This window comes from Pan troglodytes, chromosome 2 (genome assembly GCF_028858775.2).
Source record: "Pan troglodytes isolate AG18354 chromosome 2, NHGRI_mPanTro3-v2.0_pri, whole genome shotgun sequence".
Classification (NCBI taxonomy): domain Eukaryota; kingdom Metazoa; phylum Chordata; class Mammalia; order Primates; family Hominidae; genus Pan; species Pan troglodytes.
Window position 1 is genome coordinate 139070951 of NC_086015.1, and position 25747 is coordinate 139096697.

The window sequence follows — 25747 nt, forward strand, 5'->3', positions numbered from 1 at the left end:
CTGGTCTTGAACTCCTGACTTCAAGTGATCCACCCACCTTGGCCTCCCAAAGTGCTGGGGTTACAGATGTGAGCTACTGCACCCGGCCTATGCTCTTCTTTCCCCCACCACCCTACCATCCCTTCCCTACCCCTCACTCCCACCCTCCCCACCTTGCTGAACTGCTAGTCCTGCTTGTTCTGGCCTTTTCTTACCTGTCACATGCCCACTGCCCACTTTACATTCTCTGGGCCGAGGACAGAAAATTGGTTTCATCTCATCCAACTGATTAGGAGTGGCTACTTGGAGTGTGTTAAAAACTGAATAGTGCCTGAGAATTTATCCTTCTTGTAAGTTAAAAAGTCAGCCTGCCAAAGTTTTATGGATGCTAGTAGAACGCATGAGATTCCTAGGTCAGGGCTAAAGGATCATCTAGAACTCACAGCAAGAGTAGCCACAGTGTCACCATTTTTACACTAGTTCCCCAAGCCTCAATTCCCACAGGGTGACATGAAGAGTGCCAGGTGACTGCCGCACACACAACAGGTGCACTGCACAAGAAGAACCCTGAGCTTAGGAAATCCAAATCTTTTAGAATGAATTTCAGCATGCCCTTTGCTCTGGACACTATCTTCTCTATTTTCCCAGACTGTAAGCAAACCTGTCCTTCTCTTGGAAAGAGACATTGGATCTTAGAAAAATAGTCTAAAACAAAGAGCAACAGTGAGTGCTTTGCTCATGAGATATGCACATATACAAGAGACTTGTGAAGGATTATCTCAGAACAATACTCACCCCTCGTTTCTATAGCATCTTAGCTTCTGGAGAATCTTCCCATGAATCTCCCACTGTTGACCACTTCAATTAATCAGATGAGGTGAGGCTGAAACCAAATCTTTTCAATCTGTCTCATACAGCATGCAATTAGTCCAGTATCAACAGGACTTCAAGTAACAGGATGGAGCCAACCTGCAGTACTGACCTCAACTGTACCCCAAAGAGTCCCAGACCCAGCTGAACAAATCCTGTAAGCTATTAGGGTTACCTTAGAGATCCAGGTGGCTTTCTCCTTAAGTTTTTGTATTGACCTTTCAAATTGGCCCAAGCTATTGATCAAGACATAGCAGGATGGACTGGTGATTGCACAGCCTCTGCATTGGCCCACAGAAAAAAAGCCTAAGGCAATTCTGTCAACCATAACAACCCTGGCTAATAAGTTAAGGCTAATCTGAATGCTTTCCAGGACAAAGATAGTGTAACTAATCACTTTAGCTAACATCAGGGACAGGTTTTATACCGCCTTTTCTATTGGATGACTCCCATGATAAAGATAACTGTCTGCAAGGTGTGCCCAAATAATTACTCAATCTCTAGGAAGCTCTCGAGTGACCAAGGGTAGCTTTACTGCAGAGAAACAGTGCAGTTGTCTGAGGGCTACATTATCTACTGATGATGTTTCCTCAAACATTTGAAGGTCCCTTATGATCACCCCTACAGAGAACTTCTCGGTGCAATAATGCACTGGGCCTCCTTTTTGATGATAGAGGTCTGAAGAGATTGCAACTTTTCCTTGATTACTCTCCTTCACAGGATCCTTATTTTGTGAGAAGAACTCTGATTTTTCCAAGATTCATTAGCCAACTCTGCTGACAGAGGTGTGATAGCACTGCAGTCAGGGTCTTGGAGTCTGAGGCTTCTGACTTGCCAGCTGTGTTAGTCTGCTAGGGCTGAAATAACAAAATGCCACAGATCAGGAGGGTTAAACAGCAGAAATTCATTCCTCACAGTTCTGAAGGCTGGAAGTCCAAGATCAAGATGTCAGCAGGTTTGGTTTCTCCTAAGACCCCTAGGCCTTTGCAGATGACCACCTTTTCACTCTGTCCTCAATGGCTTTTTTTCTGTGCACACACACCTCTGGTGTCTCTTCTTCTTCCTCTTCTTATATGGATGCCAGTCATATTGAATTAGGGCCCCACATTTACGATTTTATTTAATCTCAATTACCTCTTTTTTTTTTTTTTTTTTTTTTTTTTTTTGGAGACAGAGTCTCACTCTGTCCCCCAGGCTGGAGTGCAGTGGCGTGATCTCGGCTCACTGCAACTTTCGCCTCCTGGGTTCAAGTGATTCTCTTGCCTCAGCCTCCTGAGTAGCTGGGATTACAGGCACCAGCCACCATGCTCAGCTAATGCTTGTATTTTTAGTAGAGACAGGTTCTCACCATGTTGGCAAGGCTGGTCTCGAACTCCTGACCTCAGATGATGCACCCCCTTGGCCTCCCAAAGTGCTGGGACTACAGGCATGAGCCACCACGCCCAGCCCTTAATTACCTCTTTAAAGGCTCTATCTCCAAATACAGTCACTTTAGGAGTCAGGGCTTCAACACATGAATTTTGAGGGGACACAGTTCAGTCTGTAGCATCAACCAACAGGACATCATCTATATAATGATAGTGGTGGACATGAAAGGGTAGAGGCACACTCACTAAATTCTAGTCCACCCCCTTGTAATAAATGGCAGGAGACTTTAGGTACACCTGGGAGAATACTACTAACATATGTTGGAGACCTTGAGTGTTAACAGCCACCAATCTTAATCCTTAGATGTCAGTGGTATGAAAAAGAAAGTGTTGACACATCCAAGACAATATGCCAAGTGCCATCACTCTGTGTAATAGACACAATAGCTGAATCTGGGTGCCTTGTCCTCCCACAGGTCTGAGTAGGATAGTGACTTAGGTACTCATATCCAACAAAGTCAGAAAAATTTAAATCCTTCTTCTTCCTAAAATTCCCCAGCATATGCAGATGAGTATGTATCATCTTTAATCTTCCTTGAAGATAGAAATACCTCATCCCACCTTTATTCATCTTTCTCCTTAAAGTAGCTGAAGTCAGGGTAGATAGAGAGTGGGGATCAGGGAGTATGGAGGGATGGAGTGGCTCCATGTATTAAATGAGGTTTTCATTTACATTTGATTTTAAGCATCATGGCAGTAGCTCGCGGCTCAACCAAATGAACTCCCAATGTTTTCTGCCCAACTAATACTCTGTATTAGGCAGAAGATCCTGATGGCCAATACCATCTATGTCAATCTTGGGAACCCCTTCGCTGAGCAGCATTTTTTTCACATTACTTTTTGGTTGGAACCATGGGGATTTGCATCTTCTTGCTGACTCAGGCTTAGCTTACACAGCAGCAACCTTCATTGATGATACCACCTTAATCCAAGGCATCTGTTATTGCCAGGGGTCAGTAAACTACAGCTTATAGATGAAATCCAGCCTGCTCCCTGCTTTTGTAAATAAGGTTTTATTGGAACAAAGCTATATCCATTCATTTACATAATGCTGTGGCTGCTTTTATACTACAGTGGCAAAGTTGTAGTTGCAACAGAGACAGTATGGCCCAAAAAGCCTAAAATAATTACTATCTGGCTCTTTACAGAAAAAGTTTACTGATCCTTGTGCTACATTATTATCAAGATAATATCCATTAAGATCTGGCCCAATTTCATCAAAAGAGCTAAGGGGATTTTCCAGAGTGGTAGAGCCAGTCATAAGAATCTGTCTCAATTTCTTTGGTTCAGTTTCTCATTCTCTAGTGAGTCACTTTCATTAGCATTGTAAACCCAATCCAGAACAGTTAGAGCCCAGATACTAGTCAATGTCTCAACCACGATTTCCCAAGGAAGTTTGTCTTTCTCAGATCAGGGAATCTCTCCAAGAGGGCCAAAGCTCAAATCTCCCTTATAGTAGTCAGAACTTTCTGAAGAAAAAACAACAACAACAAACACACACACACAAAAAACACCTGAGAGAGCTCTACTCTTGTCTCCAATGGATGTAAATTTGACATAATAAATCACAGAAGAGGTGGAGCCACCAAAGTCTCAGCTATTGCCATTCTTCCTTAACACATCCACCCTGTCTCCCAAGTAGCCAGCCAAAGTTTTAATGATTTCTGCCCATCACATTCACAAAGTTTTCTCCTTTTATGCTCAGTCCAGGTATGCATCTCTGCAACTATTGTCTGGATGGAGTGGAAACTTATTTCCACTCAGAAAGAAATCTCAGCAGTAGCTTTTTAAATTGAGGCTGACCACTGGACTGGTGAGAAAGTCCTTTTGTCTGCGGGAGAATTAACAACAACCAGGGCACCATTTAGGTGTCTGTCTTTAATTTATTTCCTTATGCTCATTCTGCAACCACCTCTCCAATGCCTCTCACTAACAGACAATAAAATGGAAGACAATTTATTGTTCAGTTGACCATACAATTTAGTGAACATGTCCACTACCAACTCTGTGGACCTTACCCCGGCACCATTAGTAAACCCAGGAGGCATTCACCTTTCCTTTTCCAGAAAGTCATGTTTCTATTAGCATCCCATCCTCATCACCAAAACTGTAACAAAATGAGAGGGTCTGAGACTGTGCCCTACTTGTAAGCTAACAAGTTTCCCTAACATGGTTTCATGGATACTGATAGAAGACACAAGATCCCTGGGTCAGAGATGAGGGACCATTGATTACTCACGTCAACAGAAGTAGCCAGAGTATCCGTATTTTTGCACCAGTTCCCTGAACCCCAATTCCTACCACTTGATGTGAAGAGCGACAGAGGACACAAGCACATACAATGAGATATGTTACAGAAGAATCCTGAGCTCAAGAAACTTGAATCTTTCATCCTTACTAGCATGCCTTCCCTTCACTCATGAGGGCAATACTATTTCTATCTTCTAAGGCTATTTGATATACAAATGTAGGGGCCAAGGAAAAACTTCTCTCTTCACCTTCTGAAAGTTTGCTGAAAATGAACTGGCAAAAGGCAGATTAATGGGGAGAAGGGGCATATAAGTTTATTTTAACATGCATAGTACAGGGGACTCAAAAGAGAATGATTACCCAATAACCCAATGGGGGTACAGATGCTTATATACCATTTCTTATAGGAAAAAGTGAGATGGGAAAATATGCAGTAAATGATTTTTAGAAGTAATGAATGGTCCCAATGCTCAGGCAATACATAATTCTTTTGAGGAACTGAATGGAACCTTAGAATAGACAATATTTTGAGACAAAGTTTGCCTGGGGTCTAGGTGTGGTACTTGATTTTCAGTCTCCTCCTCTGTGATATGAGTTTTAATCTTCTCTGGCTAATGAAACTTCAGGGAAGAGATAGAAGGCAATTGTGTTCCTCTTTGGGGTCCAGTTTCTAAGTAGATAAGGGAACTACAGCCTATCCTATACTTTGGAAGAGGTGGAGGACTGAGACAAGACATGGAATAAAGAGAACTCCCCAGGGAATAGAGGCTGCTTCTTTAGTTCAGCATGTCAAAGTGCCACGTTTGGGGGTATCTATTTCTAAGCCCCAACACAAACAATTTTGAAAAGATAATTTAGCACAATGGGCAGTGAGTGCCTCATTCAGAATATGTGTAGAAACATAACAGACTCATGGAAAATCATCTCCCAACAGAATGTAGATTGAGAAGGATTTACTGCATCCAGCCTTGATGGGGAAAGATGACGTAATCAATTAGTGATTTCTGCCACTGACACTGAAGAAATTCTTGCAGTATTTATGCCACATATTGCATATTACATGATTATTGAGCAAAAAAATAAAAATATAATAACAAGAGTTCAGTAGTAATTACAAAATAAATATATAAAAATAGCTTTTAAATATATCAGTAAGAACTAATTAACTAGTTAGAAAATATAATGAAAAAGGATTCCTTTCAAAATACCATTGAAAATATGAAATATTCAGAAACAAAGTTAATAAGAAATATGCAGGACTAAATAAAAAGTATCATAAATTTTCACTAAAGGACATAAAAGTAAAAATTGAATCCACTGAGAAACATCATGTTCCTAGGTAGGAGAATTTGCCACAATAAAGATGTCAACTCTTTCCCAAATTCATCTGTACAGTTAATGTAATGATAGTCTCAAAAATGTGAGTGTTTGAGTTTAGGGAAGGGATGGGTGATTATCCAAAAGAAATACTTGTTTTTATTGATTGAGCCTCAGATTGATGGGTTGTTCTAGTCATCATTAGCTGGCCATCCTAACTAGTTTGCCAAGTTTGCAGAGCAAATTCTTGATCTGCAACTATTTGTGATTTAGGGAGGGCATTAACACAACAGATTCTCTCAAGTTCTGCTTCCCCTCTCACTAAGAACAAGTTCGGTAGCTGCAGTCACTAAATTCTTTGCTAAAAGGCCAAAGCCAAAGCATGAAGATGAAGCCCTCATTTTTAAGGCTTGCTCTATTGGATTTTCCTACTGTACCCAAAATCCCACAATTGGTATCTCTGCAGCAGACCATATGTATAATGAATAAGGCAGCAATAGAAATGGAATTAATCATGACTCCAGCACCAATGAATCTCTTGCAGAGGCTAAATGAGGATATTTTAGTAGCTTTTCAGTGCTCTGTGTTTTGATTTTGTAGAGGCAACTAAAATGCATCAGTAAAATTGTGCTAATGCCCAGCACATACCCATTCCTCAGCTACTCTAGGGTTTTGCTGATCTGAAAATGATCAGGAAAAATATCTGAGTCTCCTGGCTCTCTTCCCCCTGGGATGTCATCTAGTCTCCAGATTCCTCTAATTCCAGCACAATAGCCACCCCCACAAGTGATTCCATGCCTGCCTGTGTCTCCTTTGCCTAATAGCTAATGTTGATCCAGCACCTGGGACAAAGAAGAAAAGCCCTGGGAAGGGGTCACATCACAGGAAATGGACCCTTTCCCACTTTCTCCACTCAACACAAAGCAGTGGCGAACATCCCCATCTTTTATAATGGCCAGGAAAACATATTTCCATTCCCTGGCTTCCATGGGCTTTACCTAAGCTCACACAAAAGCACAAACTAATCAAGTTGTAGGAGGTTCTAAAAAATCCTACTTACATGATTTCATTTCAACTCTGATCACATTGATGCAGGACAATTACATAATTTGTAGAGCCTGGTACAAAATGAGAATACAGACCCCCTCGTTCAAAGATTATTAAGAATTTCAAGACAATAAGAGAGCACATTACACCAAGTATTAGGTACGTGCAGCTGCACGGGTTGCATATCCATGTAGCTGGTCCGTCCTGCATTTACATGTTAGGACTGCCCAAGGTTTCCTGCTTAACATTAACTCCTGTTTTCTGTAGGTTTTACAAGGCCTTGCTTCAGCATCAAGGATGTAAACAAGAGCAACATTAACTCCCCCAGTTGCTCAAATGTGAGTTTAGACCTGGGGGCTGAATGATGTTGGGTGGAGGGCAAGAATCTGTGTCCAATCCAATTACTGTTAAAACAGCAGGTAAGCAATAGCAAGTAGCTACAGTTACAGCCCTATTGACCCAGCCCTGCTCCAGATTTACAACTTTGGTGACTTATAATACTGCCAGAAAGGTAAGACTTACAAAGAACAATCAGATCATCCCATGAAGTTTTAGCTGGATGACCCCAGGGTAGGAGGGCCTTCAAGGGCATTCCTGCTTCAGAGAAGAGTGTCACAGACTGACAGCTAACGAGTCCCATTCAGCCTGCACATATGTTTTGTTTGGTCTGTAATATTTTTTAAACTGTAAAATTTTACCTTAAAATCTAGATTTCTATCTTTCTAAAATAATCAGAAGAGCTATAATCCCTGGGCCCCCAGCTTCACATGGCAACTATCAGCTAGAGTTGAGGAGCCACTGCCCTTTGATGTGGTATATGCTCTCCAGGTCCCCCCAGCCTCCAACCTTCCCTAATGTTCTACACTATCTTGATTACCATATGCATGATACCTGCCTGGCTCCGATCTTGAGTTTATGATATTTGGTCCTCATGGGCTCTTCCAGCTCTAAGAAGCCACTGAGGGCCCAGGCTCTACCATGGACCAACACTGGACTGAGTTCAATTGTAGTACAATTTACTATCATTTCTATAACCAACTATTAGACTTTCTGAATGTTACATGGACATGGGTATAAAGTATTATGCAAGATGCTGCTGCTGATGATGATGATGATGATAGTGGTTGTCATTGTTAAGCACTTATCAGATGTAGTATAAAGATTGTATTATATATTATCTCATGTAATTCTGATATATAGCATGGAACCCGTACACAGACACCCTCTGACTTAGGTGTCACCTACTTTACCCCAATTCCAGCCACCAGGTGAGACACTCCCTCCCCTCACTATACCTGTGTTCACCAAACCCTGCTATGCCAGCAGGATACTGTGTAATGTGCTGCCTTAGCAGCCAGGCAATTCAGCTTCTGCTGCTTCCCCATCTGTCTGGATTGCTGAGCCCCAGTAAGTCAGATCCTGGATCCACTTTATGACTTCTGCATGATGGGATCTGAGAGTGTTACATCCGCTAGTTAGGTATCTGCTTCCCCAACCCAACCTATCTCAGGTAACTTCCCATAATGGAGAAGGGACACTACCAAAGCTAAGTGAGTGGACCATGGGAAGGATCTCTGAAGAGAACCCAGGAACCAAATCTGACTGGCATCATCACCAACTAACTTCCCAGCCTCCAAACCAATGAGAACCTCCCTTTCTTCTCCCCCGGGCTCACATCCCCTCCATGTGCCCCAGGACTTGACCAGTTGTTGCCCAAAAGCAAGCTATACCACCAGGTTGCCTCCTGAGATGCTGCTCTGCCCCTTCAGACTACCCATGTGAGACTTCTTCTTCTAAACTTCAAAATAACCTAGGCCCAGAGGACCCTCCAAGGCACCTAACCTTGTAGTAGGCTAGTAGTAACCACACTCCATCTCTATTTGAGGGTACTAACCTGAGTAAGTTTGAGATCCTCACACTGAGGCTACACTCAGGAATGCTTTTGCAAGATTCTTGCTCAAACACACACCTGTGCTCTTTTAAACTTCTGTTCTTTGGAGCTTTAGAACTAGGTGGACATGCTGGGTTTCTGGACAAAACAAGATTATGGTTCCTATTAGCTCCCAAGGCCTTTTAATGAGAAAGGTTCTGTTTTCTTCAAATGAGGGCCTCCTAAGTATAGTTGGACCCAATTGAAAACCCAAAGCCCAAAAGCTGTTTAACATCTGAGCAGGTTCAGGATCTGTATCAGTTCCAGCAGAGATGTTCAGGCAACAAGAGATTAAATTGTGAATCTGAACTCACCAGAGAGTGATTGATAAACCAATATCCCATCTTATCTCCCAGCAGGATCATCACTAAAAGAACCCATGCTGGTCAACAGCACTCAGATGGCCAAATTGCAGATTCTCTTCTGGGTAAGCAAAGACCACGAGCCAGGGCAGCCGGATGTTCTTTCAGAGAATTACTTTCTAGCTCTGGTTGCTTGATGAATTGCCTTTCTCTGCTGGAGGGATATTTTAGTCCAAAGAACCAGTACAATTCATCTAAAATCAGATCACACTCTTTTTGGGCAGTGTTAGAGGAAATCTTTCAGATTTTTAGTCTCCTGTGTTCCTTTCTTAATAGTCCTTATCAGTTACCTTATCATTCAAAAGCCACCGCCATTATGTGATCTTATGTTACAATTTCCCAGATTACTGCTTGTCCTACATTGGCTACATTTGTGAGGGCCGCTTCCCGGAACATGTGCAAGGACAGCCATATCCCAATCACAATGACTTATGACTTACTGCTCTAAGCCATTGTGATTTCACTCTGCAGCCTTAATTTCCCAGAATGGCATTTCTTAACCTTGTTCTGCATGGGATGCAGCTACAAGGTAATGGAAAAAGACCTGGAACCAGAATGGGAAGGCCTGGGAAGACAATTTCCTTGAAAAAGTTTCTGTATCCACAGTTGTAAATGGATATAGAAATGTCTTGCCTGCCTATTTTATTACTGAATGGAAAAACTCTTTGTAAAGCTAAGGTGCTAAATAAAATGCTGGGCTATCTCTTGTCTGCAAAGGCCCAGTGGATTCCAGCCCAAACATACAGACTCAGGGGCCCTTGCTCTCACATTGGCTTTTACTGTTTTTCTTAAATCTAACCGGCAACAAAGCATCCCCTCCACCCTCACCCCATACTGTCCTCTGGCAGCCAAAAGGAACAGAGGTAGACTGGGATGGGTAGGGGAAGAGGGAAAATTTAAACGGCAAGCCCAGGACTATCAAGTTATTCAGTCATGATCTGTTTGGAGCAATCTCAGCCAGCACCCCAGACACAAACAGAAAGTAATAGGAAAACACTGGATGTTGGCAACTCTAAAACCTGGGCCCCACTACTTATTAGCTGTAAGACTGGAAAAATCACTTTTCTCTCAACCTCATAATAGAGACAAAATACTTACCTACTTGGATTTCCTGGGGATTAAATTAAGACATGTGAAGCCCCTGGGACAGGGCCTGATCTGCAATAGATGCTCTACAGAAATTGGCTTCCATCTTGTAAGGTGACACAGGAAGCCAAAAATGACAGCCTCCCTGTTTTAGTCAGAACTAAACTCACTACCCCTGGATCATAAGGCAAAGCACTCTAAATCCTATTGTCTTCTTTAGCAGGGTTCAATTGTTTATAGCAACTAGGAATACTCTAAAATGGTGTGCAAATTGTTGTGAGAGAATGAGTGTGTTCATTTTTCTGGGGAGAAGATCCACAGATTTTAAAAGTGTCCTTGGCCCATCAAAATGTCAAAGGTCTCCACTGTACCAAATGTACTTTTCCAGAAAGCAAACATGCCTCCAGCCAAGGAAGGGGTGGACCTTTCTCTCCAGACTTGAGGCTGTGCCACAGACCAGCCCATTCAGTGGGTTCTGCTTCATAATCTGACCTCTATGATTTGCAAATGTCCTTGGACAAATATAACCATTATGAGAGTTTTGGGTAATTTTCTGTTGGTTTGCTTTGATTTGGTTTGGTTTGGTTGTTGCTGTTGTTTTCAACTTCATGCAGTGATGGATAGGCTATAAGGGCATGCAGTCATTTACCCAACAGAGAGGAGACAACATGTGTATGTGCACACAAACACACGCACACAAACTTCCTCTGAGAATACCACATACCCTCATTTAGATCAATGTGCTTTGAGCAAATGGGAAACTGAAGTTCAGAGTTCCATAACTTGTCTCTGAAAACTTCTAATATTAATTACCATTTACCTAATGGATCTGTATCCACAGTTGTAAATGGATATAGAAATGTCTTGCCTGCCTATTTTGCCATCCATACATGGATGCCTGCTATATGCCAGGTACTTTCCTACAATATACCCAATTCTCACAACAACACTATGAGGTAGATATAATTCTCCCACCATCATGGTGGCTGAGACTCAATGGGTTAATAAATTTCCAAAGAGGATTCAAGTCCCACTTCCAATTGCTCATGAGGGAAATGTTTTTAAAAACCAACAAACGCAAACAGTGTAGCAGAAGATATTCAAGGATAAAATAGAAACCAAAATAAGCTTGTTAAAGGGGAAAAAATAGGAGATGGATATTGTACAGCACCTTAAAGTGAAAAGAAAAAAAGCCCTTCTTCCAGTTACTATTGCCACAAAACAAAACAAACCAAAGGTAGTGGCATAAAACACTGACCATTTTATTACACTGACAGCTTTTGTGGGTGAGAAATTCAGAAAGAGCACAGGAGAGATGGCTTGTCTCTGCTCCATGATGGCTGGTGCCTCAGCAAGGAAGATATGAAGGTTGGCGGTAACTCAACAGCTGGGGTCTGGAACCACCCTCAGGCCTTTCACTCATGTCTTATGTTGATGCTGACTGCTAGCTGGGATCCCAGCTGGGGCTGTCAACAAAAGCACCTATACGTGCCTCTCCACGTGGCCTGTGCTTCCTCACAGCATGGCGGCCTCAGAAAGCTTCAACGTTTCATGTGGCAGGTCTGGGCCTAAAATGCCAGTGTTCCAGTGGACAAGACAGAAGCTGCAATGTCTCTTTTGGCTTAGCCTGAGAAATCATACAGTGCCACTTCTGATACATTCTATTGGTTACAAGCAAGTTACAAGCCTACTCTGGCTCAAGGGTAAAGGACATAGAACCTGTCCTTAATGAGAGGACTGTCAAAGAATTTGCAGCCATTTAAAATAAAACCCCACGATGAATGGACACAGAAATTGTTGTATATATAAACAATGGAATATTATTTGGCCTTAAAAAAAATAAGGAAATCTTGTCATTTGCCACAATATAGATGAACCTGGAGGACATTATGCTAAGTGAAATGGGCCACACACAGAAAGACAAATACCATATGATCTTACTAACATGTTGATTGTTTAAAAAAAAAAAAAAAAAAAGCGAAACTCACAGAAACAGAGTGAAATGGTGATTACCAGAGGCTAGGGGTGGGGGAATTGGGGATATGTTTGTCAAAGGATATAAAATTTCCGTTAAAGAGGAGGAATACATGTAAAAGTTCTATCATACATCATGGTGACCACAGTTAATAAAAATATATGGTAGACTTGAAAATTCCTAAGAGGGTAGACTGTAAATGTTCTTATCACAAAAAAAAAGTATGTAAGGTAATGTAAGTGTTAAGTAGCTTGATTTAGCCATCCTACAACGTATACATATAACAATACATCAGGTTGAACACTGTAAAAATATATCATTTTTCCTTGTCAATTATAAAAATAAATAAAACCCCACAGGTTTCTATTCATATTTCTAGGATATGAGATAGATATGAAAAGAAAAGTGACTGGGGTGGGATATTGACAGCTTCAAGTTTACTGAAGCCCAGTGGCTGGTGGCAGGGGCATAGTAATATGTAAGAGACCCACAAAGTTATATAATTTACACTAAAAAAAAGCATTGATTGGGAAAATCAGAGTACAATAAATTCTCCATTACTGATTCCAAATCAGGGATCACTCACCAAGGCTGAGTTAAAATTTCTTCATGTGCTATCTATAAAGAAAGTCTTCCTCAGCAATTTAATCATGTAAACAAGATGCAGGGTCAGGGAGGGTTTGTCTATAACCTACTTAGGAAAAACTGTTCTTAAGAACTTTAGCACTTTAATCACTTTAATTGTTTGCATGCCAATTAATTGGCACTGCTAATTATAAATGAGTTATCTGTTCATTAAAGCGGGCTTAGATGAATGTCAGCTTAAAAGTACTTAGCAGTTAGTGTGGATTGCTGTTATCTGCAAATAAAAACTGCATTCCTTTAAAAATGTCTGCATTATAAGTAAAAAAAAAGTCTATAATTTATTTTTCATTAATTCTGATTCATTCTACTAGGCTATTATAATAAGATTTTAGTAAATAAAACGTGAACTACCAGTGGCAAGAAAGGCAAATGAAATGAAATAGTCAGCTAACTTTCTAACAGCCTTGAATAAAGGGTCAAAGACTCTCCATGCCCACCAGAATGCCTTCCAGCCTGGAACAGTTCTCTCTTTCCAAGACGTAGGATCACTGGGAAGCCACACAGAAATACCACTCTGTGGTCCAGAACTAAATGCCCTGGAAGGGACAGAGCTCATAGAAATAGGATTTCTCAAGACTTACACATATTTTATCCACAGCATCCTGAAAGGCTACACAGCAAACCTCACTGGTGTTTGAACTCCAGCCTCCTGGCATTCATTCATGTTAGTCATTGGAATTCAGCCTGTTCTCTCCAATGGAGGGAGAAAAACCTGATTTCATGTCTTTGTATCTCTCAGACATTGTCAGGAATGAGAGTAGGGAGTTGGGCTTCCCTTGGCCACACAGCTGGGGTCAGCAGTGGGCAGGCTTATGCAAACCCAGCTTAATTCTTCATGTTGCTGTGCCTCCATAAACGTATGTCAGACAAATGAATGACAGACCAGTAGGAAGGTTATTGTAACAATTCTGGTGGCTTGGACCAGGGTGGCAGCAGTGGAAGTGGTAAGAAGTTGTCAGATACTGGACATATTTTTTAAGTAACAGCATTAGGGTTTGCTGATGCATGGTGTACCAGGTTGAATAGTGTCCCCCCAAAATGCATGTCCTTCTTGGAATCATAGAATGTGACCTTATTTGGGCCAGGCATGGTGGCTCACACCTGTAATCCCAGCACTTTGGGAGGCTGAGGCAGGCAGGTCACCTGAGGTCAAGAGTTAGAGACAAGCCTGGCCAACATGGCGAAACCCTGTATCTACTAAAAATACAAAAATCATCCAGGCATGGCGGCCCGTGCCTGTAATCCCACTATTCAGGTGGCTGTGGCAGGAGTATCAGGAGAATTGCTTGAACCCAGGAGGTGGAGGTTGCAGTAAGCTGAGATCATGCCACTGCACTCCAGCCTGGGTGACAGAGCACGAGACTCCATCTAAAATAAAAAGAATGCAACCTGACTCGGAAATAGTGTCATTAGAGATATAGTTAGTTAATATAAGGTCATACTATTCAAATAAGATTGGCGTATTTATAAGAATAGGAGAAGAGACACAGAGACAGACACACAGAGAGGAAAATACCATGTGAAGATATAGACCTACAGAGGGAAGATGCCTACATGACAATGGAGGAAGAGATTGGAGTGATGCAGCTGCAAGCCACCAAACACCAAGGATTGCCAGCAACCACCAGAAGCTAGAAGAGAGGCATGGAGCAGATTCTCCCTCTGTGCCCCCAAGGAGGAACTCACCCTGCCAACACCTTGATTTTGAATTTCCGTCTACCCCAACACCCTGTCAGATTCTTTCATTGTATGTCCTCATGTAACCACGTTCCTATACTTTGTCAACTCATTTCAGCTATAATTGCAATCACTCACATTACTATTTTACAATTGCTACCTCCTCACCACATTATAAGATCAAGAAGAGCAGGAGTCATGTCACTTTGGTTGCCTATTTATCACCAGAACTGAGAAGAGTACCTGGCACAGAGTAAGTGGAAAATGAATGAGTGAGTGAATGAGTGAAGTTTACTCTTTTCATAATTATGGCATTAATAGAAATGAGAAGAATGAAAGACATCCCAGTAGTCTGAGACAAAAGCAAAACTATGGGGGAAATGTTTGGAGCTGTGTTTGTAAACTAAGGATAAAAGTTTGAAGAATGAAGAGGAACGAATAAAAATCTAGAGAAGACAAAGGAAGCTGAGTGGTGGTGGGAAGTCCTAGGAGTGGTGTCTGGAATCCCTGGAGTGATTAGCCTTTGAAAGAAGTAGTCTTGTTCTGATTCGCTATTGCCGTAGCAAATTACCTCAAAATTAAGTGACCTAAAAGAACCATTTTTATTTTGTTTTTATGTGGCATTGTGGATGAAAACTACAGGAAGAGCTTAGCTGGGCTATTAATATCCGATCCACATATTTTCAGCTAGGAAAGCCAGAGTCGCAGGATCCTCTCCCAAGATCATTTCTTCACTCACCTACCTGGTACCTCTGTGCTCCTTGGCCCTTGTTTCTACATACAGCTTCATCCTCTAGGTTCTCTGCATATGGTTTGAGTTTCTTACAGCACAATGGTCTTCAGAAAAATTGGTGAATTTTTTGAATGGTGACTCAGGGCTCCAAAAGACCAAGGCAGGAGATGTCAGTCTTCTTAAACTCCAGGCCTAGAACTGGCATAGTCTCTTATGTCCATACTCAGTTGGTAAAGGCTCTCACAAACTATCCCAGATTGAAGAGTAAAGAAAATGGACCTCACCTCCATTAAAGAATTTTCAGCCATTTTAAATCCACCACAAGTCCATCATGAGGCTAGACAAAGTGATATGATGTTTCAAGTAGATAAGGAAAATAGTGAAGAAGGTCCTACCTGGTAACCTTTTTTCTATTTAACAACAGTTCAAAACTCTTTTTTTACTTATAAAAAAGTTAGAGAAGTATAAGTGGTAACATTCTAAGCAGTCTCACTTTTATCCACCAATAAAAAGTCAAGCTGTGATGTAAACTAAGTCTTTGGAAGTTTGATGTCTTCTCCATCTTAAAGGTTTGCTTTGAATATTATAACCCAAATGCAAATGATTCTCTTTACATAAACCAGAGTGAGTCTCTTTTTTACTTCTCTGTTGTAACTTCTTCCCTATGCTTCCTAAATGTGGACACCCATGTTTAGCCCTCTACCCTCTTTTCTGAGTTCTCTATCCTCTTCCTAGATGGATGGTCTGATTCCTCTTCATCTTCCACAGTCATTGCCCTCCTGGGATCCAGTTCAGCTGCCTGGAATTACCACCTAAATGCTGCCTGCAAATGTTAGAAACCTTCATCACCTCCCCACCCAGTCCGTCCAGCCTTTTGACTTCCAAACTTCTCACGCTCATTTTTTTTGTCACCCTGACTGAAAATTGTAGGTGCTGTGGTTGGGGTGGGATTGTACTCCCTCTGCCCCTTCTGACTACATTCCTTTAGGAAATTAATTACCAGGTCATATTGGTTGTTAATTTGTAGAATCTCCTGCAACTATGCTACCCTCTCCTATTTCCACTGCCCCTGTTCTGGTGGACCCCTCATCACCATGTGCCTGGTACATGTAACTAAATTTGTTAAGGCCTCCCTACATTCTATAACCCCCTTTCACACTTCTGCCAGGTTAACACTTCTTCCAGTTTAGAAATTACATATTACATTCCTACTATTTTAGTATTACCCATAAATTAGAGTATAATTATTTAACAAAGTTAATCAGTTATCTACTCTCCTCCTGAATAATAAAAGGACCCTAAATGCCTTGAACTTTCAGTTACCTCACTGTTTTCTTACATGTTATTTTGGCCTAGTAATCTACTTCTATAGTACCTTTATATTCCCTTTGTCAATATTATTATTATTTCTTCATTCAGTCAGTGAATATTTGTATCTAACCACATGTTTAATGATTTTTTGGGTTGAAACTAAACCCCAGAACCCCTTCTTGGATTCAGTTTCATTCTTCATGAAGTACATCTTTTTTATACCAATGGCTCTCAAACTTGACATCACATTAGAATCACCCTGGGATGTTTTTAAAACCCCAATTTATGCCTCAGAACAATTAAATATATATCTCTGAGACTAGCAATATATGGCAAACATCTACTGGTGATTCCAATGTACAGTCAGGGTAGAGTACCTATGTTTTAGAAAATCTTCCACCAAAGATCTCTTAGCAAGAAATTCTGTTTTTGTCTGAAAGTGTTTATTACAACATTCACCTTTATCACAGAATTTTAATGTAGCTAAATATAAAATTCCATGTTGACAATTATTTTCTTTTAGCACAATAAAGATGTTATTCCACTGTCTTCGGGTTTTTATTTTCCCTGTAGTGAAGTATGCTGTCAGTCTAATTTCCTTCTTCTGTGATCTTCTATTTGCTTTCTATTTGCTTTTACAATTTTCTCCTTGTACTATATTTATGTGTGTACTATACATAAGTTTCATTAAGGTGTGTCTGATGTAAATTTTATCTTACTCAAAAATAAAATGTTTGGAATTCATATTTCCTGAACCTGAGATTTTGCCTCTTAACATTTTGGAAAATTCTCAAGGTATTATCTCTTTTAATATTACTTTTCTCCCATTATGTCTATTATGTCCTCACAAAAATTCTATTTTATTTATCTTACACCTTTTCATTCTACTTTTTATGACTCTAATATTCTTTCATATTTTCATTCTTTGTATCTCTCTTTAAGACCTCTCAATTAATTTGTTTAGTCTTCATCTTTACCTAATCTGCTATGTAATATATAATTTGAATTTTTTTATTTTCAACTATTTTATGTTTTAACCTCTATGAGAAGAAAACAGAGTTTCTATTTTATTCTTTTCCAAAACTGGCTGATAATTTTATAGGCTATATTTCATTATCATGTTTTTCAATCCTTCTTTTGCATCTCTAATCACTTTAAACATACTTCATTTAGAGGATGTATCCAATGATTCTGTTATCTGAAGCTTTAGGGACTTAATTCTTTTGTTGTTTCTGCTAACTCTCAACTGTGAGGAATTAGTTCTTTGAGAATGTTGTCATTTTGAATAGCGATCTTGAGTCTGGCAGTGCTTTAGCTGCAGGAATACTGTGTGATAAGGATTTAAAGCATGTCCTTCCACAGAGGTGACCCCTAGGTTTTACTAGTCTGGTACCAATTCCACATTAATTTCTTTAGTTGGATTTCCCAGATCACACAAGTAAGTATAACAGGAAGGTGCTTATGAATTCTCATTAGACACCAAGTACCCTTATGGGTTTTTGTTTTGGTTTGGTTTGGTTTGGTTTTTTTACCAGTAGGTTGATGTTTTTAGACACCATTTCACTGAGGATACAGCCCATTGAGAGCTTTATGGTCAGGAGAGGATCTCAGTTCTAACATCCTGCTGCATGAATGCCCAAAATCTCAACTCCTATTCCTTGCGGTTCTTCAACTGAAGTCACCCGCTTAACTAAGACTGGAACCCCTCTCAGGTCTGCAGCAGTGAGTGCCTCCTTACTACTCTAGTTTTCAGCTTCCTCTTCATATTTGGATCCCTGGATCTTTCCTTTCCTAAATTCCTGGAAACTCTGCTATATATTTAAAATGATGTTTAAAATGGGTAACTATGTGAGATCATGGACATGTTAACTTGTTCCACTATAGTAACTGCTTTCCTATACGTATGTATCTAATAACATCATTTTTAATACCTTAAATATACACAATAAAATTTATTTTTAAATATAAATAATAAAATATTGTTCATTTCATTTCCTTCAGCATTCTAGGTTTTTATTTTGTTGTTGTTTTTGTTATGTCAGAAGAGTCCTTTCAGGGTAATTGTGTTAACTTGCCATGAATAGAAATCTTCATGGCTATTCCTTCTAACATCTCGGAAGAATGGATTTTAATTTGCACTGTGGCTCACATTTTTGCATAAGTAAATTTTTTATTAGTTGACATTTGTTAAATAAATAAGGACTTTTTTATTAACAAGGAATTTTCTTTTTCAAAGTAGTTACAAGGAAGGAAGAGGAGGAAGAGGGGGAGGGGGAGGGAGGGAGGGAGAGAGGGAGGGAGGGAGGAAGGGAAAAATTTTAGGTTGGACACCAACAAATTGTTTTCAAACTATATTAAATACTGACATGGCTTTGTTTGACAAGAAAATTGTGAACTTTCCCCTTACACTTTATTCTTTAAGAATCAAATAAACCACTCATTGAGCCAATGCTGGTAAAGTCACTCTCTGAGTTAAGGCAACCAAGGAAATGATCTTTGGGCACATGTTCTATTCCAGTATTGAAGATCATAAAACTGGGGAGGGATTTGTATGTTTTGCTAATAACCCACCATTAATAGCTCTGAGCAAACTTAACTTTATATAAGTCTGGGTAGACTTAATTGGCCTTCCATTTCATAATTCATTTAGTGAAACATCAGAGGTATGGACAGAATTTAACAAGGGAAAAATAGACATGGGGAATAAAATGAGGTTTTGCAATAAAAAGCTGTGGATTTCAGTTATTCAAATTATTCCTAACACAAATAAACTTGGCTCATTGAAGGAAAAGAAAATATCTCTAGCTAGTCAAAGCTTTCTTTGGATTATTAATAGCTCCCACATTTCCCTTCCATCCTCCTGTACCTCACTATTGCCATCTCCTCCATATGTGTACTATCACAGTCTCAACTCCAAATTCTATAGGGTCTTCCCCGATTTTCTCTTCTGATACGCAAAAAAAAAAAAAAAAAAAAAAAAAAAAAAAAAAAAAAGCCAGTTCCACCAACTGAATTAACAGCCAAGATAAATGGCTACAGGAGCTATGGAATTTTTACTTTACGGAACTCACACAGAACATGGTACAATTAATTACCTATTGCTGTTTGTGTCTTGTCCTTCCAACCAAACTGTCAGCTCTGTAAGAGAGGGAGATAAGCTCTCATGCCTTTCAGGCCCCCATGGTTGGCTCAGGGTTTGGTGCAGGCTCAAAACCAGGTGAATACTTGATGATAATGATTGTCCTGGTCAGAATTATCATTATCATCACAACCTCTGCTATCAATTGAGCATATGCTTTTTTGATTCTGAATGCTTTTCAGATTCAGTTGTAAGTCTTCAAAATAATCATAGGAGTTATTATTATTGTTGTGATTATCATCCTTCTTTTTATACACGAGAAAACTGAGTCTCAGAAAGAATAAGCAATTTGACCAAGGTCACACAGACCATAAATAGTGGCCTTTATGACATCTTTCTGTTATATTCTCACCAGATAAATTTTTTAACCATTCCTATAAAGGAGACCATTAGAAAAATTTGCCCTTCCTCAGAGTGAATGCAGCCCCATGAGCACACAGCTAGATCGGGGGCACTGGTAAATGTCAGCCTCCACTTGTCTCCTCAGTGGGGAGGCTTTGTGAAGTGTACAACTTGCACAATTATGTGTTCAAACCCACAGATCTCTGATGCCAAGCCCCACAGTCTTTCCAGCCTCTGTGTCTGGCCAGTGATGATGATTCATGATCCTTCATTGTTTGTTCCTAAAATAGTAGGGATTTTTCTTGTTTCCTCTCAGTCATACACAAGCAATTTGAATTTTTCTTTGCAGATAGTTTGAATTACCTGAGCTTTGAATAATGATGCCTGACTCTACTCATTCATCATTGTCCACCACTAAAGAAGACCTACAATGGTCTCTTTCCTTGACTTCAAGAGCCATTTTGGTGATGGGAATGGATAAGGAGGGTATGGATAGGGTAACACCAGCCTTCACTTCCGTAGTGATCAGTTTCACACCATTGTTACAACAAAGCAAACCAAGCCTACCATCCCTGTGGTACAAGCAGTGGTAACGTGACTACACAGCCCCACCCCTAAGCAAGTGCTTGCTATCAGAAACCCTGACAAATCACAAGGCATAAGCAGCAAAAACAAAGCACTGGGGTAATAATTTATTTTTAATGCCATGCTGTCTTTAACAGTGCAATTTCCTCCAGGGTGTTTGCTTTGAGATTGCAAGATAATTACATCTCAGAAACCAGGTTAATTACAGTTAACAGCCTGAAAACCAAAGGAACCCTTCCCTCTACCCCCCACCTATTTTTTCCACTAGAATACTACACAAACTTCAGTTAAAATGTGCAGCATCATTTAGGAAACCAATTTGACTACAGCTTAGAGGTTCATTCTTCCCTTCTTGAAGCACATGTATAACTTGCAGTGATGTGTATCTGAGGGACAGAGTAACACAGCCTCAGCAATTAGAATAAATAATGGTGCTACAGAAAGGAAACAATGACAGCAATTCTCCAATAGAGATGAAAGTCTGAATGTTTCTGGAGGAAAATCAGAGTGTGAATGTGGATTTCTGCTGCAAAGATGAGATTACCTGTGCCCTCCAGACACACTTTAGACGTCCCTTGGAGTAAATAATGAACCAGTTTGGGTCATTTGTGGAATTCAGGAGCTGGAAGGGATGTAGGAAATCATCTGGTCATTTTAATTATTCCTAAACATCCAAAATGCAAAGCAATGTGTACTGGTCATAAAAATCCTCAAGAACAATTCCATGACCTGATCATTCACTCAGAAAACATTTCTTATCATCTCACAGGCACCATACACTAGGCTATGGATATGCAGATGAATTTCCCAATTTTTTATCCTCCTTCCATCAGAAAGTTCTTCCAATCCAAAATTTATCTTGATGCAACTCTCACACCTACCCTCTACTATTTTAGCTGAGATAAAGTCTTTCCCAAATAAATAGAGCGATCCCACCCTCTCCTTTGGATGGCATAACTTCTACTCCAAGTACTTCCCAACTTTTTAATAATTTGCATATTATTTCCTGATTTGTCTCCAGTTTCTATAAGTTCTCAAATGTGGAAGCCAAACATCACAGCTAGCTCTGGCTCAATTTGGTATCTCATAGGAGCTAGTGCCCATATTTCCTTTTGTCCATTTGTGAGGAATAGGGGACTGGATTGGGGAAGAGAAAAGAAAATTCAATATTCTGAACTTTCACCTGAAATTCATTTCTGTTCCTATAGTGCCTCCAGATCTCATCTACCAGATACCATAGTATGAAACTTAACATAGCTAAAGCCAAGCTTCTCTGTCAGGCTTCTGCAGAATGCCAATGGCTTTCCTCTCCATCCAGATATCACTCAGAAAAGCAACACACTGACCCTTCCATCAGCCTTCTTGCTAGAGGCTCTTGGTTGCTAATAATGTAAAATCTGCATGCAAATGGTATTTCACATAGTAACAATTCCCTAGCAACACTGCCTCTTTTCATTCATTTTTTTAACAAATGCATATTGAGTGCTCGCCATAGAGGAGGGGACTCCACCATCTTTGTTCCTGTTCAGCTCTTATTAGCCCTCCTGTAAAGGAGGAGGAATTGTTGATCTAGTCTTCGTTGATCAGGACATTCAGTGGGGCCACTTTTTTCCAGTGGGCAGGGTCACCTCGCTCTAAAAGTCAGCACCCAGGTGCAGTGCTCCCTTTCCTGTCTGCCTCAGACCCAGGTAGGTCCTGGAGCTACAGGGACATCAGCCATCCTTATTAGCCTCCCTTTTCTACTCTTCTAGTCTGAGGGCTGGCTAGGAAATGTTCCCAGATCCCTTGATGGGTTGAGCCACTTTCTCTGCTCTTTGTTTCTTCACAGGCATGCCCGAGCATTATGGTCCTAAGATTCAGGTTAGTGGGTACTGAGGAGGTGAGGGCCCCACTTCATACTCAAACCTAAGCCATGTATTCTACCCAGTTTTATCAAAGTCCTAAACAGAAATTAGTTGCTTGCTTTTATAGTACTTTAAATTCCTATTTTGTTACTATCATTATAAATTTAGCTTCCTTAGGAAGATCTTGAGGAGGTAGGGAAGACGGGAATGACATGAATTGAATATCCAGGCCATTTAATCATCGCATTAACGAAAATCTCATCTCCAGTCCCTAAAATTTACTATGTATCATGCCTGGTGCTAAGCACCAAGGAGACAAAGTCATACAAAACACACCTATTCCTTCCAGGGGATTACGATCTAGTGGAACAATTTACCTGCCTTGGAAATGAACTTTCCATTGTCATTATCTAAAAGAACTTTTATCCTTTACAAGAGAACATTCAGAATAAATTTTACCTGAGGTTTGAAAGAGATTTCACGACAGAAATGTGAAAATTTGCAACAGTGAGGTCATGGCAACTATGTTACATGTTGTTAGGATTCTTTTGTTTTTTGGCTTTGCCTCAGAAATACTTTACTAACTTGTAACAGGGGAGAAGTTAAGTGGGCAACGAAAAGATGTAATGCAACTACAAGCTCAAAATGTCCAGGCACAGTTCCAGAGAAGTGCAAACTATGAGCTAGGGACTGACTGGTTTTTCTTTTTCTTTTTCCTTTTTTTTCCCAAAAGTTATTAAGATACAGGTGGTATTTGGTTACCTGAGTAAATTCTTTAGTGGTGATTTGTGAGATTTTGGTGCGCCCATCACCCAAGCAGTATACATTGCACCATATTTGTAGTCTTTTATCCCTTGTCCCCTCCCACTCTTCCCCCCAAGTCCCCAAAGTCCATTGTATCATCCTTATGCCTTTGCATCCTCATGGCTTAGCTCCCACATATCAGTGAGAACATACAATGTTTGCTTTTCCATCCCTGAGTTATTTCACTTAGAATAATAGTCTCCAATCTCATCTCTAATCTCATCACTGCAAATGCTGTTAATTCATTCCTTTTTATGACTGAGTAGTATTCTATCATATATATATATATATAACTTTTTGATGGGATTTTTTTTCTTACTGATTTGTTTGAGTTCTTTGTAGATTCTGGATATTAGTCCTTTGTCAGATGTATAGAACTGATAAAAGAATTCAGCAAAGTTTCTGGATACAAGATTAATGTACACAAATCAGTAGCTCTTCTATACACAAACGGCGACCAAGCTGAGAATCAAATCAAGAACTCAACCACTTTTACAATAGCTGCAAAAAATAAAATAAAATACTTAGGAATATACCTAACCAAGGACTCGAAAGACCTCTTCAAGTAAAACTACAAAACACTGCTGAAAGAAATCATAGACAACACAAACAAATGGAAGCACATCCCATTCTCATGGATGGGTGGAATCAATATTGTGAAAATGACCATACTGCCAAAAGCAATCTACAAATTCAATGCAAAATACACTCATCAAAATACCACCATCATTCTACACAGAATTAGAAAAAACAATTCTAAAATTCATACGGAACAAAAAAAAAAAAAGAGGCCACATAGCCAAAGCAAGACTAAGCAAAAAGAACAAATCTGGAGGCATAACACTACCTGATTTAAAACTATACTAAAAAGCCATGGTCGCCAAAACAGCATAGTACTGGTATAAAAATAGGCACATAGACCAGTGAAACAGAATAGAGAACCCAGAAATAAACTCAAATACTTACAGCCAACTGATCTTTTTTTTTTTTTATACTTTAAGTTTTAGGGTACATGTGCACAACGTGCAGGTTAGTTACATATGTATATATGTGACATGCTGGTGCCTGCACCCACTAACTCGTCATCTAGCATTGGGTATATCTCCCAATGCTATCCCTCCCCCCTCCCCCCACCCCACAACAGTCCCCAGAGTGTGATGTTCCCCTTCCTGTATCCATGTGTTCTCATTGTTCAATTCCCACCTATGAGTGAGAATATGCGGTGTTTGGTTTTTTGTTCTTGCGATAGTTTACTGAGAATGATGATTTCCAATTTCATCCATGTCCCTACAAAGGACATGAACTCATCATTTTTTATGGCTGCATAGTATTCCATGGTCAGAAAATGTGGCAGCCAATTGATCTTTGACAAAGCAAACAAAAACATAAAGTGAGGAAAGGACACTCTTTTCAACAAATGGTGCTGGGATAATTGGCTAGCCACATATGGGAGAATAAAATTGGATCCTCATCTCTCACCTTACACAAAAAGCAACTCAAGATGGATTAAGGACTTAAACCTAAGACCTGAAACTATTAAAATTCCAGAAGATAGCATCGAAAAACCCTTCTAGACATTGTCTTAGGCAAGGATTTCATGACCAAAAACCCAAAAGCAAATGCAATAAAAACAAAGATAAATAGTTGGGACTTAATTAAACTAAAGAGCTTTTACACAGCAAAAGTAAACACAGCAGAGTAAAGAACACAGCAGAGTACAGAGACAACAGAGTAAAGAGACAACCCACAGAGTGGAAGAAAATCTTCACAATCTATACATCTGGTTTTTCTTTTAATGAGAGAAAGGAAGAACTCAGTCAAGCTCTATGAGAAAGCTTATACCCAGAAGAGTGTTCTGGCCCCCACCACACACACATAGTGTGGGTCTCACTCCCAAACACACTTTTTCCTCAAAATAGGGAAGTGAGGCTCATTAGAGTTCATTATGGTCATAAAGTGAAAGTTACTATGTAGAAGGAAATGATGGAAGCAAATGACATGATGTGTTAGGTTGCTGGAAAAGTAAATGCGGTTTTTGCCATTAAAAGTAATGGCAAAGGCTGCTTGCTTCAAAAGAGTTTTCATTTCTTGTCCCTCATTCTTTGGAACACATCTTTAGAGCAGGTAAAGAGCAGATGTTGCTACATAACAAGTAAACTATTTCCAAATTGCTCTCAAAAAGTTGGGTCAATAGTCATCCACAGTTAGCGGGCACTTCCATGAGCTGAGAAAATTCCATTGCTGGGGTTTCTGCTGGTCACATGAAGTGGTCAGGCTACAGTGGGTGGTTCAAACTAAGCAGTCCAACTGCAATATTATAAGATTCAGAATGAGAGAGAGAGGAAGAGTCTAATGAAACTCTGGGGATAGAATCTGAGTTGGTTTAAATTTTAGTTGATGGCAATGGTAAGAAAGAAAATAACT

At 40.0% G+C, this 25747-nt stretch overlaps 1 long non-coding RNA gene across 1 annotated transcript; it reads right to left on the reverse strand.

Moving 5' to 3' along the window:
* Window positions 1-1360: 1360 nt before the first annotated feature.
* LOC107970509 (uncharacterized) lies at window positions 1361-9588 on the reverse strand. The gene is made up of 4 exons (XR_001713105.3): window positions 9473-9588; window positions 8785-8919; window positions 8186-8343; window positions 1361-1706 (listed from the first exon to the last, which is right to left on the reverse strand). It is a non-coding gene; the product is annotated as an uncharacterized LOC107970509 (long non-coding RNA).
* Window positions 9589-25747: the final 16159 nt, after the last annotated feature.